Source organism: Ixodes scapularis, unplaced genomic scaffold (genome assembly GCF_016920785.2).
Source record: "Ixodes scapularis isolate PalLabHiFi unplaced genomic scaffold, ASM1692078v2 PGA_scaffold0__279_contigs__length_252992795, whole genome shotgun sequence".
In the NCBI taxonomy this organism is placed as follows: domain Eukaryota; kingdom Metazoa; phylum Arthropoda; class Arachnida; order Ixodida; family Ixodidae; genus Ixodes; species Ixodes scapularis.
The window spans coordinates 189,577,492-189,588,160 of NW_024609835.1; positions in this window are offsets into that span (position 1 = coordinate 189,577,492).

Here is a 10,669-nt window from a genome sequence, read left to right on the forward strand (position 1 = left end):
AGCGAACAAGCGATTGCCATTTTTTAACTGAACTATTGCAATAATACATGTTAGTGCGGTAAGAAGTCCTTTTTTATGTGACTGACCTGAGTGGTAAAACTTGACACCTGTCAACGCACTTTTGTAGTAAAATGCGAAATCGTGGGTATGTTGTGTTGATGCTACAAATTAACACGCAGTGTGCACACAAAGTAAACGGCGAATTGCGAGCAAGAACCAGGGTTAACGCGTGTATTTACACAGTGTAAGGTTGGTTTGCCTTGCATCTAAACACTGGCTCACGCTTTATATGAAACGTTTGTACATGCTACGTTGTCAAGATTTCCGTAGCTTCCGGATGATACAGAAAAATCATATGCTCTTGCATCAATGCGGTGCTTCAGCACCGTGCGGCTAAGCTATAGTGCAGCTTCTCCTACTTGCGGACAAGTTTCCGCGGCTATGAGTTACATCTGGCGGCCCACATACGTAACATTGGAATTTTAAAAGGACCAGTATTGCGCTGCTGGATTGATTTTTGCAACTTGCGAGACACACTCGATTGAGCGCTGCGCTGATAAGCAGTATTTTGGATCCACTTATGACGCAACTGCCTCTGTGTTTAGGCAACAAGCCTCCTACAAAATATGACGGTGTACAGAACGTTTTATCTAATTTCCACTCTGGTGAAGAAGGAAGACCAGCGAAGCTGTACTATGGTGGGTATGAAGTAATGGCCGGCTGCAGGTCGGCAAGCCAGAGTGGAAAGGCTGGACAGCTGTCGCCATCTACAAGTGACGGCGGCAACTTGACAACCGGCAAGCCGGTTGTCTGATTGCTGCCGTTGTTCATAGGTGGTGGTAGCTCTCAGAGTTTCATGGCATCATTTGTTTGCTTGCGGACGCGATGCTACGGAAACTAGCGTTTAACAGTTCCGCTGTAAAATGTTGACGCTTGACATACTGATCCGAGCATGTCTCTTGGAAATTTCAAGGCATCATATTAAATTGGTACGATAATGACACGACTGAAGCTTTTCGAACGATTTCTGATGTAAATGTTGAAAGGCACCCAGAACACCGATATTCCTTTTGTCCATTGAACTTATAACATTGTGCAATCTTAGAAATATATTTCAATAAGTCATTAAAGTTACCCAACCAAATACTTGATTGACTCAGTACATACGTTGAATGATCAATGTTGAACAATTTTAGAAATCACTTGATAGGTTATTAGGTTATTGAATATAGTATTTAGATTATCACATCAAATTTAAATGACTGCCCTATAGCGAGCGAGGTAAGAAAACATTAAAAACTTTATTGAAAATGGTATGCAATTAATTAAAAGGAGTGCCAATGACTCTCCAATAGAGTCCGACATTGGAAATATCTTGTAACTTGGTATTTAATGTATACAGTGAGCACCAATAACTGCCAATTATTGAATAACATTTGAAGCACATTAGCACTTCATGGGAGGTGGTATCTAATTTACCCGATGGGGTGCAGTAATTAACTGTCTAATATTTTACAACTTTGGAAGCCCATTGACACTCATCGGAAGTAGCATCCAATTTGTCTAGTAAGGTGCCAATGACTATCCAGTATTTGACAACATTGGAAGCTCGTCGGCACTTAATTAGAAGTGGTTTCCACTTTATTCGGTGGGATGCCAATGACTAACCATTATTGGACAATATTGAAATCTAATTGGTATTTTATTTGAAATGATATCCAATTTATTCAATAGAATGCCAATGACAGCACAATATTTTAAAGCGTAAGAAGCCTATAGGCCCTTCATTGGATGTGGTATCGAACTCATCCATTGGGTTGCCAATGACTCTCCAATATTTTACAAAGTTAGACGCCCATTGGCACTTTATTGAAAATGGTGTCGTATTTATCGAATGGTGTGCCAATGACTGGGCGATATTGGAACAAAATTGGAAGCCCATTGTCACTTCATTGCAAGTTGTATACATCTTTTTCAAATGGGGCGGCAATGACTGCCCCATATGAGATAAAACTGGAATCACATTGGAACTTTGCTGGAAGCGTCTTTAGAGGAGCGCCACTTTGTTCATGTTTTTGGTGCAAAGCATTTGACTTACTGACCTAGCTATATTGCTGCCCAAGATTCAACTACATCATTGCCATTATTGTGTCTGAAATTTCTCAAAGGACATAGCTGTGCCCACTGAGACGTTTCGCAGCTTGGGAATTTTATTGTACGTAAAATATGTATATGGTAAACTGTATGATGTATGCGTTTCGCAAAGCTTCCTAAAGGAAACGACGATTTGCCAGAAATTATACAGAAGCGAGTAGTTATAGCGTTTGTTTCAAAACGTGCTTAAACTTACCTGCTGCTTGTGTTGGTACTGTTCCTGACAACTTGACCACATTTAGAACAAAATTGGGGACCCCCATTTTCTTGCGACACCATCGTTTAAGTAATACAGTACCCGAATGACAGAATCATTAAGCCGTTCGACAAAATACCGGAAGAATTGTTAGAAAGTAAAAAAAAAAAATGTTTACGCGCATATGTTTCGTGCTGTACATTTAGAGGTTACTATGAGAAACTGCGTAAAAAAAAGCCTCAATTCTGGGTTTGTGTTATACAGAGGTTTTTAATCCCCGACCCGCTCGCCAGATTCGGCCCACGAAGGCGTTCCCACCGGACTGCAGATAGATGCGGGGTGTTTCTAACGACACCCGGTTCGCGGCCCGATGACACAAACGTACCTGAAGCGCCAACAAAAATATAAAAAAAAAAAACAAAAAAAGTCTGTGAGAAAACTGCATCAACACAGTGGATTTCTCCCCATAATATTTACTGTTAACGACGGAATTTTCGCGTGGACCTAATTTTCGCGAACCGCCTCCGGTTCGCGAACAATTCGGGAAAAATGTCATCACCTCGAAAGCGGCATGAGACACTGGGGAAACACTCGTCCAAAAAGCATAACGATATCATTATACACGATATATGAATATGATATGGAAAGTATCCTAAAGTAAATAACGCCACAAGTCGGAATTCAGCTCACCTCAAGTAGTTTATTTGGTACCATCAGGCAATTCCTGCCAGAGTATAGCCGATTCGGATTGTGTTGCGGTTCTCGAGATCCGCATAAACTTCAATCAGCCATGCTGCGTGAACGGGCTTCATAACACTTGCTCGCAAGTCGATCTTAACGTCAATTGTTTTCTGCGATGTGTGAATATGACAAAGAATTCCAATGTGATTTTATTTATGCCGGGTGAGTTCACTGTTTTTTTAATGTCATAATTAGCAACATATAACATTTTTAAACGAGAGTCTACGTATTTAACAATCTCATTTTTTAATTTTTTATATTAAACGTTTACATTTAAATGTTAATTTAGACTCACTTACTTCGCAGTTTCTCACTATAATTGTTTTAATAATTTTCGGCGTCCATACTGTGACAGCTCCCTAGTGCGGCCCCGGAGTCAAAACGTTTGGAGACCGATGGCATACATATAACAAATTTCAAAAACGAATTTCGCTCGTCCTTACTTTAATAATAAATTCTTAGGGTAGTTTCACTTCTCGATATTTTGTTTTCTCTGTAGCTCTGAAAATAGAATTGATCAGTTTAAAAACAATAGGCAAAAAACAGATTGGAATTTAACGAGACGAATGTTTCATTCCCTTCGACATCGTGCAAAAAATCGAAAACTGAAGGAAAAAAAAAAAAAAAGGTTTCCTGTGGCATTTTTGCGAATATTGATCGAATGGCCATCCAATGGGTTAGCATTCGGAGCAAACAACTGCAAGGAAACTTTCCCTTGAATCGGAGCCTTAAGGACCTAAGATATTTCCTTCGTAACTTTTGTTTTCACATATTCGCTTGGTTCCACTAAAAAAACCGGAGCAGATTGTTTTCTAATACTTTTTTTTTGTTACACAAAATTTTTGTAAGGCTTTGATCTTGATGGTTCCTTCTTTTAGTCTTTATAAAAATGAAACTTTTAGAATTTTTGTTTTCGTTACGTTACTTTTCACGCGTAGAGATTTACGGACACTACAGAACTTTGAAGAGGCAGAAAATATTACAGGCGAAAGCAACTAATTGTGGGCCGGGCAAAGTAATATTGTGAAAATAAAGAACTAAAAAAAGGATGGCGTCTGGGTTTGAGCTAGGAATTTGCGGCCCCCATGGCGTGCTCTCGTGTTTTTATTTATATTTTTTTAATATTATATTTTTTGCACTTGCAACTCGGAAACTGTGTTTTTAGCCAAGGGGACCACGAGGTTCTTCTGACTGAACGTCAGGACGGCAATATCAATGGGTGGTCTACTAATTGGGAGTCGATATCGGTAGTTCCGACAGAAATAAGGCGAATGAGAGCGATAGAAGAGCCTAGAAATTAACCACATGCTGAATTAGGCAAGGTTTCACAAGGAGGTGACATGCTTTTAGAAGTCAAAACGAATACACTGACCGGTGCAACTTAAACCTTACGAATAAAGTGTCGGTCTGTCACGTGTTGACTGTTGGGCTCATTTCTCTCTACATGCAGCGTATATTGTGACATAATTTACGCATATTTATTTTCAAATCGAAATCGAAGTAGAACGTAGCTATGAAGTGTTCCGCTCGGACTTGGCCAGGAGAGCACCGCTTTTTGATCATGTTCGATTTGACATATATTTTCTTACTTGATATTTCTTTGATTTCGATTGGAAATAAACTCACATAGAACAATAGGTCATAGTAATGTATTTAGCGTTCTAAAATACAATTCGATGTAGCTTACAAAATAGTGCTTTACTCGATCCGCCATTAGTAGAATCCTCTTCGTCTTTTGCTATATCTGCTCTGCCTGGTTTCCTATTCTTCTATGTCCATCATCTAGCTGTCACAATATACCAACGTTTTTTTACTCATTCCTCCTGGGATGATATGGAAGCACATTTCCGATGGTTGCGCATTCAGTGACATTTGTTGAAGTGGTACACCATATGACTTTTAGGATACCCTTCGTGGTAGCTGTTTCCTTCACTGGGTAGGGCCCGGAAAACTGTGTGTGTTTTCCATGGATGGCGTTCCTAACAATGACAAAATTGCCCACATGAATGTTAGGGACAAAACGAAATCTTGTGTAAAAATTTTTCTTCATTCTTTTCCTTTATAGATCTTGCTGTTGATGGGTCTTCTTTTCTTCCATCATCAACTCGATCATCTTCGATGATAAGTTGAACATCGGGCGGCAAGTAAGGTGCAAGTCCGTAGGCCACGTAGTTGGGACTACAACCCAAGGCACTAGCATGTCAGCGGTTGTGATTGGCCACTGCTGCCTCTAGGGAACATTTCCAACCGCCGACTAAGTTCGGGTACATAAACAAGTACTGCTTCAAGTCTGGAATCAGTCTTTCTGCGAGGCCATTCGCTTCCGGGTGATATGGGGCAGCAAAGCGCGGCTCGATTCCTCTTGATATTGCCCATTGCTCCAGTGTTTACTGCGGAACGCAGGACCATTGTCTGAAACAATCACCTTGGTGTTATTGAACATGTTCCTTTCTAGCATTGAAATGACGCTGTTTACTTATTCTTTTCCTGCTCGTGAGGCAGCAATACGCGAACGCTCGTGTATGGCTATAAGAAAAGCTTGGGTTTTAGCCACTTCCTCACCCTTCTTTCTTAATTCGAAAAATTCCAGATGGCCTACTTCAAATGGGACATCCGAGTGAATTGGCGAAACCATCTCATTGAATTGTTGCTTCTGCTTGACTTGGTTCATCTGACATTCATGACACGAACGCATATACTGATAGACGTCGTGCTTCATTCCAGGCCAGCAAAATCGGTGAGCCAGTTTACTACACGTCTTCCAAATTCCATCATGGGCGCCTGATTCTGGACTATCATGGCATAACCTGATAATGGAACTTACAGCCGTGACTGTAACTTCAAACTTCCCATCTATGAACGTTAACTCTTCTGTTCACTCCCACAATTGAGTGTAGAAGACCTCATCCGTCACATGTCTCATACTGAAAATGGACAGACGAGACAGTGCATCTGCGTGTTTCAGGTGAGCTCCTCGCCGATGAAGGACTTCAAACTCGAGTTGTTGGAGTTAGTTTATCCATCGAGCTGTTTTTCCTTTTGGTTGTTGCGACCGAGGCGTTCCCCAGGCAGCCTCAGGCAGGGCCAGGCGAGGACAGGAACCGCAGGCCGACTCCAGGCAGGGACATCAGGAGACGGGAGGGTGTCTCGCGATAAACTCTGTTTTAATTACATATGTACAGAAGTTTCTTGTTCGTCGGAGAGCACACCTTGCGGCCTCTCGTTTGCTCTTTTTATACAGTCGCTGTTGATTTTCCAGCGGTTGACAGCCAATGGTGGCCGAACTGCCAACGAACGTCATGTTCAGGCCCCGCCCCCACTCATCCTCTCGAGCGCGCACACAAATACACACACACACTGCAGCGTCGGACGGGCATCCCAATCCGGCGCCGGGGCATTCTTGACCTCGATAAGCCGCGCCAGGAGTTGGTGACGAAGGGTCCGCTGTCAGCTCGTGAGACGTTGACTGTGATGGAGATGATCCCCTCATTATGCGGCGACGTGGCTCGGGAAAGGTTTAGCGGGATAATCCGCAAGTGGCGCCGGACGAAAACTTGAGCCGAACGTACTCGGCCGGAAGTCCCGCCGCCGGCGTCGTCCCCCGGAATCCTCTCCCGGTAGGGCAGCTGGTTCCTGGATGGACTGACCCCCGCAGCCAGAGAGGAGAGTCCGGCTCAGCTCCGCTCCCAGGTGTGGCGGCGTCCACGCGGCGCCGGGCGACGTGTTCTGTCAACAACGGCTCAGACGGCCGGTCGCCGATCCTAAATGCGAAGGCCAAACCCCGCCGGGTTGAAAAGAAGGGAAGGCGAAGGAAGGACGTGACCTTCGCCAAGGCCTATCGCAACACGGTTCAGTCATGCATAGGAGGTACGTTAACGCTTGGTGATCCGCGAAGGGTTTGAACTTGTGGTCTTCGGGGTACAAGCGAAAGTATCGCACAGCCTTGAGAACAGCTATGGCTTCCTTCTTTGTAATGGTGTAATTCACTTAACCCTTAGAAGAAATATATGAGTGATACCCTATGACGGAGAGCTGTTGAGATGCTGGCTTGGTCGGATTGCGCTGATAAAAAAAGTGAAAGCCGTTTACAACTCCCTGTAACACCGAATTAGAGCGCAGCTCTTGAGGAGGAGGAGGGAAGGGTACTGGGGGGTGAAGTGACCTGGGGGGTCACATGACCTTGGGGGTCACGTGACGATGCCGATGATGTCATCAGTGACGTCACTGATGACGTCATCAGTGATGATGACGATGACGATGCGGGTGCCGATGACGTCATCAGTGACGTCACTAATGACGTCATCAGTGATAATGACGATGACATGCGGATGCCGGTGAGGTCATCAGTGACGTCACTGATGACGTCATCAGTGACGATGACGATGCGGACTTCGATGACGTCATCAGCGATGATGACGATGACGATGCGGATGTCGGTGACGTCATCAGTGACGTCACTGATGACGTAATCCGTGATGAGGACGATGACGATGCGGATGCCGGTGACGTCATCAGTGACGTAACTGATGACGTCATCAGTGATGATGACGATGACGATGCGGATGTCGGTGAGGTCATCAGTGACGTCACTGATGACGTCATCGGTGATGATGACGATGACGATGTGGATGCCGGTGACGTCATCAGTGACGATGACGTCATCGGGGTGGTCACGTGACCTCGGGGGGGGGGTCACGTGACCTCGGGGGGTCACGTGACTTCGGGTGTCACGTGACCTTGGGGGTCACGTGACCCTGGGGAGGAGTCACGTGACCTCTGGGGGTAACGTGACCTTGGGGTGACCTTGGGGGCCACGTGACCTTGGGATGACCTTGGGGGTCGCGTGACCTTGGGGTGACCTTGATTGCGCCGATGCCGACGGCGACACCGACGCCGCTCAAGCCGGGAACGGGCCCCTAAGAGCTGCGCTCTAAAACAGCACCTGTACCATAGTGGGATGCATCTGCGTTCAGTTCAAAAGGCAGGTCGAAATTGGGTAAAATCAAGACAGGATGAGAAGAAATCGCTTGCACTAGATGCTGGTAGGATTCTTCACACTCGTTGGACCATTCGAAAGGTACATTATGCTGCGTTAGTCGCGCAACGCACCTTGCTTTCTTTGCGAAATCCTCGGCAAAAGACCTGAAAAGTCCGGCAAGGCCAAGAAACGCTCTGAGCGAATTGGTGTCAAAGGGCTTTCGAAGGTTGGAGATCCAAGCAAGGGGTTCTTGCTTGGTTGTTTTAGATCTTCCGTTGAAGTTCCGCCCAAGGAATTCCACGTTTTCTGAAAAAATTCGCTTTTTGTTTTCTTTGATCTTAAGATGTGCCCATTTCAAAGCTTCCAGCACGTATGCCAGGTGGCGACCATGATCTTCCTGACTCTTTGAATATACAATTATATCGTCATATAGACGTTACAGAACTTTCCTAGAAATGGGCTTTGTAGTTCGTTCATCATCTTCTGGAACCAGGCTGGTGAATTCTTCCAGCCAAAGGGAAGTCCGTTGTACTCGTACACATCAAATGGCGTTATGAATGCCAATATATTTCTTGTACTCTTCCCTAAAGGTACTTGTAATATCTTTTACACAGGTCAATCCCAGAAAATATGGTTCAGCCTCCACTCTCATCGATGATGTTGGCAATTCTGGGCATCGGAAACGGAAAAAAACGTTTGGTTTGACGATTAATCATGCAATAATCGGTACATAGCCGTAGTGATCAATCTTCCTTCGGCACGATGGTTATTGGTGATGCAAAAGAGGAGACCGAAGGTCGAATGATGTCGGCATCCAGCATGTGTTCTAGTTCCCTCTTTAGCCATCGTTTTTTTTCTAAAGACATCTGGTATGGTGTGATGGGTGATCCATCACGAAGAGAGGAAGAAAAGAGATGCGCGAGGAATGGCGCGGTTTTTGAAACAGGGCTCGAGAAGTGGACAAGAACAGCTCGGACTCGGAAGGCGAAGCTGTGAACAGCTGCTCGGACCTCGGTAGACGGGACCAGGCGTCAGAGGCCCGACTCTGTCCCCACCTCGTCTCGTGGTCAAGGCGCCAGCCTGCCTGAGGCCGACTGGACTACCTGAGGCGCTGAAGAACACTCCAGCGACCGGGTTGTTTAACGTCTCCGGGAACGAGACGCTCCAGGCTAACAACAACTGCCACCTAGCCAATCAACCACAAGCCCTCCACCATCCTCCTTCCCCGATACCCCTCCATGTGACGAGGAAAGAAAACTGTGAGACAACACTTACAATGACATTCTGTAAATAGCCGCGGTGTAAATATTTGTTTTTTTCTTTTCTTCTGATGTCTATGTCACAATAGTGAAATATTTCCTAACGCATCCTGTGTCTTCCGTACTTCTATTAAGACACTAAACACACGAATCACGTACCATCACAATGGCTTGCGTCTGGCAATGTTGATATCCGGCAATTTGAATGGTACTTCGAAACAAGTGGTTGTGAGCGGGTATTTTCCCACAGGTATTATTTCTGTGTAGTTGATGAGTATATCATCAACCGATCCGACATATTCTACCTTTTTTTTTGCACTCGCAAGGATTGTTTCAGATACTTGGACCGTATCATCCCAGTATATGTTGATGTGCATTCTCTTCATATCTGGCCGAGACAATAGTAAGTCATAACTTAGTCTTTTAATTACTAGAGCTTCGGGCTGGACCTCTTGGGATTCATATTGAGTGGCCAAGTGAATCCATTTGGTGCGTAATTTTTTTTTTTCTTCCGTCGTAGCCTTGAACCTCGATTGCACGACCCTCAAACGTTATTTCACTATCTACAACCTCTTGGTTAACTATAGTGACAGACGCTCCGCTGTCAATGAGAGCTTTTAAAGTTCGTCCATTCACAATTACATGTATATCAAAGAGGGTTGATTGGGACAAATAGACAGTCTGCACTGTTGTCGAGGGGTGGGCCTGTACACCCTAATTTATCCGTAGTGTTGACGATTGGGCTAGTTGGTCATTCATATTAGCGGAAAACAAACATCGCAAGGACAAGGACAGAGTAGAAGGCGGTAGACACACGCAGCGCTGACTTACAACTGAGCTTTATTGGCACTGACAACCTGTTTAAATACACATATCCCCCTGTCCTGTGGCCGGAGATACATAGGGCAGACAGGACGTTGTCTTAATGCGCGTTTAAGAGAGCATCACTATAATGTGTCTCAGGTTGTGTCGGGTGTCACCTTGGGGTGCATTGCCGCGATTGCACATGTACTCCGCTTTTTGAACGATGCACGGTCATCAGAAAACAAATAGATAAACTGACACGTGAGATTATAGAAGCCCGCGCCATTGGACAATCGGGCTCTGAGTATGTTAGTGCCCCGTCACTTGCCTTGACGGAAAAGGAGTGTATTTTTCTACTCAGATCGGAGAGCAACGGTGCCTGCAGATGTCTCTAGTAACACGTGTAATCCTCCTCTTGTGTTTCTTTTCTTGGCTTTTGGGCCGGGCAAATTGTGTATTTATACAGGTTGTCAGTGCCAATAAAGCTCAGTTGTAAGAGAGCGCTCCGTGTGTCTACCGCCTTCTACGCTGTCCTTG